Consider the following 12,673-nt stretch of genomic DNA (forward strand, 5'->3'; position numbering starts at 1 on the left):
AGCTACTTGATTCCATTCATGTAAGTAATCTAGATAATCTCTATTGCTAATAATTTCCACCAGTCTCTTGTGGTCAAAATGATGTAGGAAGTATTGTACCTTGTGCAAGCTCCTTCAAGGATGGGCTTGTAGTTGCATGTTTGTAGCAATGATTAAGTGTATAGAGTGATATTTCATTGCACCTTGCCTATAATCCATGAACACATAACTATCATTATTTCTTGGATTTCCATCTAGTGTAAGATATTCTCTCTTAACAACCATATATCCAATCAGAAAATCAATAGCTTCATAAACATTTAATGATGTAGTGACAGTTTGCTTCCAAATAATTATCCAAACTTCCAAGTATCAACTATATTTTTTTAATTAGATAATGAAGTAAAATATTTAATATCAACTATACCTTATTTATGTATATAAATAAGTTCAAATATATTAAAAACATAGATTTATATTATCTCGGATTTATAAAGTGTAGAGAGATAAATTTCGCAAGCTATAAATCTCATGTTGTGTGGAAATTTGAGAAAGTGTTTGCATAGGGCTAAATTTGATTCAAATTAAATTTTGTTATATCCAAAATTAAGATAGATATTTACTGGTTTTGCACACACATATACCCTATAGGGTAAAAATTAGTGAACTTGGGGAATTTTCCCCTTGAAATCTCGAATCCGCAAGGAGTCTTCTATGTGGTTCTCATTATCATAGTCATTTTCGAATTGTTTGTTAGTGGTAGAAAGCTTACTACTTTAAAAAAACTAGTGAATTTTAGTTCTCCTTTGGTAATTCAAGCTATATGAAACATTTTGTTATGAATGAAGAGATTCATTTATCCAACAAAATAAAGAAGAAGAATTAATATAATTATATAAATAATTCATAAACATTAAATTAGCTTAAATATATCAATTAAACACCCATACTCATCAAAATTACTTTATGATACATTTCACATTATTAAAATTGAGAAAAGTAATAAAAATACATTAAACTAAAATTAGGCTTAATAACATTAATTTTTACCCTTATAATATATAACTAAATTAGTTTTGTCGTTTTTAAATTATAAAATTCATACGATTAGTGATACTTTACGAGCAATAAATGGAGATTGAAAATTTTGTCATAAGAATATTAAAATCTTGGATAATTGATTGGATGAATTTAAGAATACGAAAACTAAAAACTAGATTAGTTGCACTATCCTCATGTAAAGTTCAACGGAATATAACATTTCAATTCGATGTGAACGTAACTGTTCGTGGTACATAGTTGAAAACAAAAGCGGTGACACCGTGAAAATAAATGAAATTATTGGCAGGACACCGTAACGGAAAATAAAATGCGGAACTGCACGATCGTTTTATTATATGAAGAATTTAGATAGCGACTGGTGAGCATAGCACAACATGAGAAAAAGAAACACAGCAGTGGATGAAACAGTCGGTTAGCTGAACTCGAGCACCGATGGCGTTGCCACAAATGTTCCAGATGCGGCCCCCAAGGTTTTGAAGGCAGGCGGTGCAATCAGACTCAGAGATTCCCTGATTGCAAACCCCACGCCCATAGGCGGTGGGTGAGCCTGCTCGCGATGCTTTGTAGTCGTAACCGCTGGAGGCAGTGTTTCCCTCTATATCTACGAGGAGGGATCCGAGAGTACTATAAAAGGGACTTCCGCTTGGGATCATCTGCGTGTTACACGCAGACTATACGAAGTTTGTATTGGGCGTGCCTACAGCACTGCCCACAACCAGTGCAGCTACTACGATTACTGCCAATGCAAAAGGCGCAAATGAGTACCTCATCGACATGGCTGGCTGGGTGGAATGATACATATATATATAAATTCTACTAATATGAATAAACTCCGATCGACAATGGGAAATGGGAAATGATAGGTGGAATGATCTATAACCTCTAACAATGCTGCCTCTTGCGATGCTTATCAATGTGTGGTGGCAGCCTCCATTTATAGGCTTCGTCTTGGTGGGGATGGGTGTGGGTAGCATTATATGTTGGACAGCGGTGGACCGGGAGGCATGTGGTTAGTATAATACAAAAAAGGGAACGCACGACTCATTCTAGCCGCCTCTCCTGACTAGACCGTTTTCCCCTCATGAGTAGGCGCAGTCTATGTGGGTCTATAATAAAATTAACTCGGGGATATGCATCCTATTTTGAGATCGGTTTTTCATAATTATTAAAAACTGAAGTGGTTGGTTGTGCTTGGTTGGGATTTTGAGTATAGGAGAGTTTTAAGTGTTATTTCATATAATTTGAAAATGCTATTAAGTGTGAGGTTAAAGAAAGTATAGAAAGATATAGTTCACCTGACAAGCTCAAAGAAGAATAATTTTAATTTTGTGGGAACAGAGCACCGTAAAATTTTTAAAACAAAATTAACATATAGTCAGAAAAGAGTACTTAGAAATGGAATGAAAAAGAAGGGTTCCATGGAAAATTCCCTTGTAAGCATAGCCATATTCAATTTATTAATGAATATCCAAAAGCGGAGCCATATTCAAACTCCTCATAAATTATTTAATAAGAAATATATATCTATATTTATATATATAACCCCATATATATATAAAATAAAAAATATATATCTATATTTATATATATATAAAACGAGAGATTAAAATATAAATAGATTTTTTCCTCGAAAGTCTGGAAATGGAACGGAAATCGATGGCTTCCTTTTGTGTAGTAAAAAAAATATAAAATACATATAAATTGTAATATAGAGTACGAAAATTCCATTAAGGATGAGATATAGCATAGAGGGATATGAGGCGGTGGGGTGACGAAAGTAATGGGATTCTATTAGTGCTAATAAAAATACAGATACCAGAAAGAGCACTAAGCAGATAATACGATTGATAGAAAACCATGCAGAAATGACCATGCGTTGGCAACCAAATTTTAAGGATAAACCAATAACCTAAATGTCCATGTAAAGCACTATAATGGAAGACAAATTCCCCAAGTACCTACATTAGGGTGCTTGGACAAATACCACCATAGAAGCATTGAAATCACATTTCTACGCTATGTCAATCAACATAAGTGGAGCTCACTACAAGGAGGGTACATTAATTAACATCAAATAACACATATTTATTCACTCCCACCCCCGACAAGCCTTCATAAACTTTCATGCAGAGGAATAATTTGGGGTTTACGTTTTTAATTATATAATTAAACTATTTTTTTTTTTTTAATTTGAAAATCCATATTATCATGCATTTCATATAATGGTGTCATATGAGAAGGAAATGTGATAGAATGTTTTATATTTATAGTTTTAAGGTATAAAATAAAACACTTTTTATGAAAATAAATATTTAGCTTTTATTTCTATATCTAGTGTTATTATTTTATAATTTCTTACAAGGGAGATGTATAATCCTCATATTTTGATTCACATGATATTAAAAAATATTTGAATGTCCATTTATATATCAATTTAATAAACATGTTTAGTATAACTAAGTATTCAAATTGTGAACATGTATAATTCTCTTAAAAATAATTCAAGTAAAATATCTAATATTAACTATCATGCTTTTTCTATATATAAGTAATTTAAAATATATGTGTTTTTGTTTAACAACATATATTCATCTTAATTGGGATCTACCAAGTACAGACAAGGATCAAATATCTTAAGATACAAAACTGAAAACTTGAAAATATTAGATTTATTGAAGAAAATGTATTATTCTAATGCATTCCTGTTGGTCATCATATTTTAAAAGTAGCCTCCCACAAATTTGTTATCTTTCAACATAAGAGTGAGTTGTAGTTGTGATGGCATCATTTTCTCCAAATTGTTGTGATTATATAGTCTATTTAATTCATTTCACTAAAATGGGACTCTATCGTTTTTTTTGGGTGTGGGATTCTACTAATAAAATCATCCAGTAAGAGAGTTATGCCATCTCTCTCTATTGTATTTTTATTTTATGATTTGGTAGGAGAGGTGAAGAACAATGTAAGGTTGATAATATTAATGGTCCCAACATACATTGAAGAGAAACAATGTTTGCACATACGAGAATAAGAGCAAGTAAAGATGGTTATGTAGAACAATCAAAACCTTCACTAACTCTATACACTACAATCAACGTTGAAAAACAAGTCACTACAACATAGGCTGAAAAAGAGATGCCCATGAAATATCCAACCTAAAAGAGTAATTTTTTGTGCATTGAAGAGAGTGAATTCATGTGGAGGAAAAATAACATGCCATTCGTGTTTTGGTTGAGAAAATGGGTTCGATACATCCAAAATAAATTAATCGGCTACCAAAATTGGTAAATTGGTTAATAAATTAATCAGCTACCAAAATTGGTAAATTGGTTTTCTCTCAAATAGACCCAATTTTGCTTAAGAATTGTACAAGAAAAACTCCAAAAAAGGCCCACTACTACCTCTACCCAATCAGGAAACATTGTTAATAATCAAGAGGCATGCTTTCTAAGATGCATCTCACATGTAAATATTATATTTAAAAATATTATTGTATTGATTCATCAGGTCTTTTTGGTTCATTTTGATATACCATATGTTTAATATTTCTTGCTAAGTCCTAAAATATGAGGAGTGATGCCTAAGAACTTACTTCTGAGAGATAGATTGTTAGGGGAGATTTCAATTCTTGTGTTTCTTGCACCATTCAATCTTTATGTTTTTTATTATATTTTAAAAGTAGTTTTATTATTTTTTAAATTGATAATTCATATTCTTATCAATTTCATAAATTAGTGTTATATTACATGAAATGTGATTAAGAGTTTTATCTTTATAATTTTAAAGGATAAAATGATATAGTTATATATATAATGTCAAGAATTAGTTTTTTCTAATTTATTAAGAATGAGATTAAAAGTACTCAGTAATCAATGTATGATTTAGAATGATATTAAAAATATTAGTAATGAAAAATTATTTGAATGTCTATCTCTGTATATTAAAAAAAAGAACTTATAATTAGTTATTTGATTCTTATGGACCAAAATGATATTGTAATGTCGCTGATGAAAACATTATCAATCCTGGATAAAGGATGATAGATGCATAGCATGTAAATTAATTATTAATAAAAAATTCTTTGTAAGTTACTAGCTCATCATGAAGAAAAAGAATCAAAATTATATATATAATTTTCACACAATTATGGCAACACCTAAAACAAAGATATTTGGTTGTGAGCCATCATGTGAAGAAGGTAACAAAATATTCCTTAACAGACAACCAAAAAAAAAAAAAAGTTATAGATAAAAGTGAAATGAGATAGTAAAAACAATTATGATTACACAACCAAAAGCAAATAAAAATTAAAAAAAATGTTATAGATAAAAGTGAAATGAGATGATAAAAACAATTATGATTACTATGTGAGACGTACAATAAGATAATTAGTTATTCGGAGTTAGGTTAAAATTTCTTGCCTGCTCGATGGTATAAGTCAATAATATAACCTATTGTGAATGAAATGGGTAATATGTTTTGAATTGATATGGGAGAAAATAATTACATTAGAGTAACATAATCAATGAAAAAGGGAAAATTTTGTATATCACAAAGCAAAGGGCAATAAATAATAGCTTGTGTTATTCCTAAATTGGAAATATATTTCCTCACATACATATAATTCTTGATTCTGAGGTAAAAGAAATAGAATTGTATGTCCTTAACTCTCTAATAAATGAAATTCAACACTGTGGGATATGAAATTCTCCTTTTTTTTTTCAGAAGTATAGAAATATTAAAGGATGGGTCATAAATGGGTATCATCTTGGTGTTAATAAAATAAAGAGTTGAATAAGGTAAAAGAAAAACGAAATTAATGGCTTTCTTAGAGATTTGGGGTTAGCTTTTTGGGTAAGCCAAATGTTGGTAAATGCTCCTTTCTTTATTAGAAGTATAGAAATATTAAAGGATGGGTCATAAATGTGTATCATATTGGGATTAATAAAAAGACAGAGTTGAATACGTTAAAAAATAAAAAATAAAAAATCAATGGCTTTCTTAGAGAGTTGGGGTTAGCTTTTGGGGGAAAGAGGAATGTTGGTAAATTATCCTTTCTTTTTCAGAAGTATAGAAATATTAAAGGATGGGTCATAAATGTGTATCATCTTGGGATTAATAAAAAAGATAGAGTTGAATAAGGAAACAAAAAGGAAATTAATGGCTTTATAGAGAGTTGGGGTTAGATTTTGGGCAAGCCGGATGTTGGTAAATTCTCCTTTATTTTTCACAAGTATAGAAATATTAAAGGATGGGTCATAAATGCATATCATATTTGGATTAATAAAAAGATGAAGTTGAATAAGGTAACAAAAAGGAAATTAATGGCTTTCTTGGAGAGTTGGGGTTAGCTTTTGGGCGAAGCCGGATGTTGGTAGCTCGAACTAGCTCCCTCATCCCACAGATTTCAGTAATATAATCTTTTATCTCGAGTAGTTGTTAGATTGAAGCTCTGCTCTGTTCAAGAAAACCAAAGAAACAAACAACATTACAAAAAGGAGAAAAATAATGAAAAGTTTGTAATAACTAAGCATAAGCCATAATTTACATTCCTCTTTAAGATAGGTAACTCCCAACATAAAAAGAGGAAGGGAATTTTTTTATGAACATGGGTTGTCAACAATAGAGCTATTTCCACTCTAAAACTTTAATTCTCCATAACAGAATAACCTAAAGGATAAGTATATAGACCTAGCCAATGGCATTCTTCAAGAAAATAAGTGTGTGAAATCAGACAATGGGGCGTTTTGGAAGAAGTTTGAGATTAAAAAAATCCCTATCGAGGACCCACAGAGTGTTGGTATGTTAGGATAAATATTATAATAATTATTGAATTGTAAATGAATGAAACATTTTAAGACTTTCAAAACTTAAAGAGATAGAGATAATGATATTTTTGAAGCACAAATAGTGCTAGAAAGATGGTTAGTGCAAAATAGAGTAATAAGGGTGAATCACTACGGTGAAAATCAAGTTCGTTGGTCGAATTGGTAAGAGATGAAGGACGAAAAAGAGAAGAAGGCTATTCTTTTAACTCTAGATTATAATTTCACATATACGTAATATTTTTACATGAAGGCATCATACATAAAAAATCGATGTGGTACATAGCTATCAGTGGTCAGTGAAGTAGAAGGATGATTACTTATGATAGTATGGAAAACAAAGTTATATATTAATATATTGTCATAATCAAGCAGGGAAAGTAGTATGACCCAGTTCAAATAAATAGGGATGCTGTGCTCTGTGGAACCATAAGGAATTAAATGTGTAAAGTATTGAGCAATATGTTTATATGCATGATTTTTACATATGTAGATGTGTATTAAGTATGTTATTGACGTGATAACTAACTAAAGACTGATTAAGCTATGTTTCTAATATTAACAAGTAAACATTAATGGGGTTTCTTCAAAGAAACATAGCTGGAATCGCAAGATACTATAACATTAAATAACCATGAACAAACCATGTATAATCTTCATCAACATCCTACAGTGTGGGATGACAAAAGGTCACACTGAAGGTAAAAATTTGGATTTCTATCATTTTCCCCAAAGAAAAGAAACCAATCTGGGTATAACTAAGTTTAATTACAAGTAAACAACCATGTAGCTTCCTTAAAATAGAACATGAAAGAGAAGTTAACTTAAACTTACTTCATGCATAATTAATGCATATGTAGTTAAGATAAAACAATAATTGATACTACCGAGTATTATCATGCACTAATTTCAATATAGATAAGAACAATGAATCCTTCTAAAAATTTACCACCGCTAAGTACATAGTGCAAAGGAATTTGTACTCCCATAATATGAAATTAATAGTGGAACTACAAGGTGGTTCCTTAGCAACTAAAATATCCCTCTGGTAAGTAAGGAATTATTGTTATGGTTTATGGATTTATGATGAAGTTTCTAACCATATGTAGGTTTCTAGTTACTTGAGTAGAGTTCTAATGCATACTAAATACCTTGTTGAATGCATAACTAGCAAGTAATGGTGCTTTTAATAAAATTGAAATGATTATATATATGTTCCTTATACAATGATAAATGGAAACTAATGACACTGATTGTGAATGTAGGTGAACCAAATAAAATACTCCAAGTGGAGCCTCCACATAAGAATAATTATGTTGCAAAAGAAAGTCAATGATCAAATTAAATGCAATGCAGGAATTCCAGCGAGAGAATGCTATATGGAAGAATGAGATTTTTTCTATGCAAGGAATACTCCAACTATGGGGTCAAGAAACACGGAGGATGGTGTTTCACTCAAGGGGGGAAGATGTAACACCCCTTAGTGAAAATCCTATTGGAAAAACTTTAACAATAAATTTTTTATTTTAATTTATTTGAGAGGTCAAGAGAATTCTTGGATATCACAGTGGAAAAGACACTAAATGAAACATTTTCACTCACCAAACAGTTCTTCCCCTCCCTAGAGATAAAGAATCTTAGTTGGGGCAAGGGATATAATAAGGGTGAGAGGAGAGAAAAAATGAGCCAAACTTGAAGGCTTGGTCCTTGGTTGGAGGATGTACAGATGAGGAAAATGATGTGAACCTGCAACAAGACATTGTTGAAGGAGGGTGGGACACTACCAGTTAGGGTATTGTTTAGCTCGTTCCAGCCAATGGAGTCCCTAAAGTGGAGAAGTGAATTTGTCAATTCTTGGGTGAGACTCACATAGTCTTGAAGCTCTGAAGAGACCTTGTGGGGTCTTTATCAAGTAACTATTTTGGGAGTTAAAAACTAGCACAGGGGGACAACTTAAAGTGATTTCCATTTTCATTTGTCTAGGAGGAGTGGTCTTTCTCCTAGTTTAATTCCCTGGTTGTCTAACCTGGAAACATATAGGCATAATTACATTTCCAAAACTTATATTGTTTTTGTAAATGATGTGAGTGAAGTGTTCTTATGCTACTAATGTATCTCTTGGAATGAAACTGCTACTGTGAATAATAATTTTGTAAATGAAAATATGTATTAGTAATTAGTGGCTAAGAATCGTTGTTTCTTGAGGAAATTCTAAAAGCATTATGTAATATTTATCGAACCAAAACTATTATTTAGTTCCCTAGGGTTTTTAGCTGAACAAAAAAATAAATAAAATCAGTAATGGGGAATTTATTGCAAGCCCTATCTAAGACTTGAGTTAGTACTTGCCATAAACTGATATAGCCAAAAACCCAAAAATAGTCCCTACATCAGCATAGCATTATTAGGAGTTTCCTCAAAGCGAACAAAATTTGTTAATGGTTTGTTAATAATTTGTTAAAAATAGAAGACAATTTTTTATGTTCAAAAAAGATCTTTACCAACTTGAAAAAGAAACTATACAGAATTTTACACATGCATAGTTCACCTGATAAGCTCAAATAAAAATAATTTTGTGGGAACAAAGTAATGTAAAATTTTTAAAACAAAACAAACATGTGCAACATTATACACTGAGATTTCATGTTAGACAGAAGGTAGGGTTCTATTGAAAAATCCATTATAACTAGAGCCATATCAATTTATTAATGAACGCAAAGAAAAACCAAAAATACAGAGATTCGGGTATTTGGGTTTCTTGTGCGCTTCTTACCTATGTAATTATCCTAGAGTTTAACACAAACTCCACAAAAATGATTTAATAAGAATCATATCGAAAAGTGTATATATCTATATATATATATATATATATATATATATAGGGGGAGAGAGAGAGAGAGAGAGAGAGAGAGAGAGAGAGAGAGAGAGATTAAACCAGAGATTACAAAATAAATAGATTTTTTCCTCAAAAGTCTCAAACTAGAATGGAATGGAAATCGAGCACTTCCCTTTGAGAACTAAAAGAAGAAAACAATACATATGAATTGTAATACAGAGTACGACAACCACAATGATAGTAATGGTCAAATACCCATAATTCAAAAAGAATACATTTATACATACATAGTAAGAGTTGAAAATCCTAGTTAAAATTGAATGACCTTTAACACGATATTTTGTTAAACCCTCGGTATGGAACCTTAGGCAAGTAAATTCTGGCCAAACCTAGAGTTTAGCAGAGAACGGGGTGTTAGCGAAAAGGAACCTGTAAATTAGCTATTGAATCCCCAAGGTTTAGTTAAAAATGGAACTGAAAATTCTACTTGCCAAAAAAAAGAGAGCAGTTAGGATAATTAATTGTGGACTTGGTTTAGATGTAAATAAAATTAGAAACAACTAACTGAGGGGAGTATACCAGAAGGTCCTCTTTCTTCCTGACCATTGCAGGGTCCCTAGAATGAATCCCTAATTGACTTTATAGAAAGGATTATCAAGTGTAACAATAAAATAATTAAGTGAACCCAATTATTTTTGGAAGGAGGCATTACTTGTGGACAATGTCATTTTGAAATAGAACCGAATGTGAGTAAAGAGCTGTAAAAGTACGAGGCTCTCAACATGATGGACATTAACTGCAATGTTGTTGCAAAACTCCAGGATACCCATTGAATCGCTATTCATAAAAATTCACAGTAAACATGAGGAAGATAGTGTAGAAATTTCCCTACCATTCTAGCTCTCTGCTAGAATGTAGAAAATTTGTTGTAGGTTAACTCGATAATGTAATATAAATCAAAGCAGAATAATATAACCTACTTCTAATGTCAAAGTTTTGTGGAAGCTTAAAGATCAAGCTGGACACATATAACCAGAAGAGGATGAATCAATGCACAATACATATGAGGATACCTCGAGGAAAGCCTCAGCCAAAAACGCCACTATCTATATTATCATACAAGGTGGAAATACATAAGAATTATACAAAGGCTTAGCTCTCACAGCTAGCCATCTCTCAGTACAATCCTCACAGATTCACATAGGCAATCCAGGCTTCTCACAAGCCTTCCTCTCTACCCTCCAAGCTCCTATTTCCTTGCGTTGTTCCTCTGGGATGATCTCATCCAACCAAGTGGAAAACTAATCTCACACACTGATCTCACACCTTGTCAAAACTGTGCAATCCTCAAGGAATTTATCCTTCTCCATGCATGAGTTTTCTTTATAGGAAAACACTTGCAACTGATATTACATTGTCCTTGATCTTTATCTCAACTGCACCTTTCTCAGAATAGACATGCATGAGTTTCTGATGAGGGAATCTTTAGTTAACTGGAGTAGCGCTAGTTGGATGCATGCATGCATCAACTGACTGATAACTCACCATTTGTTCCTCAAACAGTTTCGAACTAATTTAACTACACTTAACTCAGTAGACTGAGCTAACTAATTACAACTCAAATATTACCCAACCTTGTCTCCTTAATTCAAGGCATAACTCTTGCATGACATTAGAAAGACTTCTAAATTGAATTTCTCCAACTAATTAATCCATAATGAATTAATTAATTATTTCCATGTAGCTGGTGAGACTAAATTCGATTGTAATTCACAATTTAATTCAAGGACAAATTAAATTGGAATAATCCAAATTCTATTTTATCATTTCTTGTTGTTATTTTCAACACTCCCCCTCAACAAGAGAGGAATTCAAATCAATACTGATTGTGAACATTTGGAATGTTATGCATGCAACACTTCTCTCTAGTGTTGTTGCTCCAACAACTTCAGAAACAAAAAAAACATCCAACTTGAATCAGTATGATGCATCTATCATCAAAGTCTTTGACTGTTGTTTCCTCTGTCAACTAAAAAACTTTACGCTTCTGCTGACTCTTCCTTTCTACAGTGTTTTCAATCCTTCTCTGTGCTATTCAGTTTCTAACTGCTCTAGCCTCTGTCACTTTGATCTCTGACTGCATGAATCCCACTTATTCCTTCCGCCACTATGTACTTTGGGCTCCCTTAGCAAGGTACGATCCATGAGATAAAACTTCTTAATGGACCTTGCCCAACTTCAACCTTCTTAGGACTATCACTTGACATCGCCCCACCTCACACCTAGAGGTATGGCTGCATGTGATCCCTCTGCCCACTTGGATCAAAATTCCCCCTTAATGGAGGTATCTACATGAGTGGATCTCTTCACTCGGTCTCCTCTCTGCTTCTCCAATTGTGGCTCCTCCACAATTGTCTGAGACTTCTTCTGGGGCTACATGTTGAGAGGTAATTTACTCTCCCTCTCAACCACCAAGTCTCTAACATTTGCCTTACTCCTTAAGGCTTTGTATGCATCTTGAACCTTAAGAGTGTACAGGTTCTTAACTTGTGAACCGATCTAATTCACCTATCTCATGGTGATGTGTCTAAGGAAAGACTTCCCCTTACTAAAAAACACATCATAGCCATGGTCTTCCCATATCGTGACCAATACCATGTTCTTCTTCAGTCCAGGCACATATTTCACATTTGTCAAGGTGATACGAGCTCCATCCTCCCTCTGAAAAGAAATTGTGCCCACTCTTGAAACATTATACCTTTCATCGTCACCCGTCTCTATGCGAATTTTGAAGTCTTTCTCCTCTAAGGTACTGAATAAACTTTTATCACTAGTCATGTGGAATGAGGCTCCACTAACAAGATACTAAACACAACCCATCATAAATGACACCATGGATGTGATGAGGGTAAAATCCATCTCGAACTAAGAGGCTAATGCGTGACCTTCAGATCCTTCCAAGGACCCCTTC

General features: G+C 32.6%; 1 pseudogene; it reads right to left on the reverse strand.

Annotated features, from left to right (window-relative positions):
* Nucleotides 1–1,385: 1,385 nt before the first annotated feature.
* Nucleotides 1,386–1,817, reverse strand: LOC149176666 (antifungal protein ginkbilobin-like protein pseudogene; annotated as a pseudogene).
* Between the last annotated feature and the right edge of the window lie 10,856 nt (nucleotides 1,818–12,673).

The sequence above is a fragment of the Pinus tabuliformis genome, chromosome 4_1 (genome assembly GCF_031772625.1).
Source record: "Pinus tabuliformis cultivar Carrire ecotype Pingquan chromosome 4_1, CPIR1, whole genome shotgun sequence".
In the NCBI taxonomy this organism is placed as follows: domain Eukaryota; kingdom Viridiplantae; phylum Streptophyta; class Pinopsida; order Pinales; family Pinaceae; genus Pinus; species Pinus tabuliformis.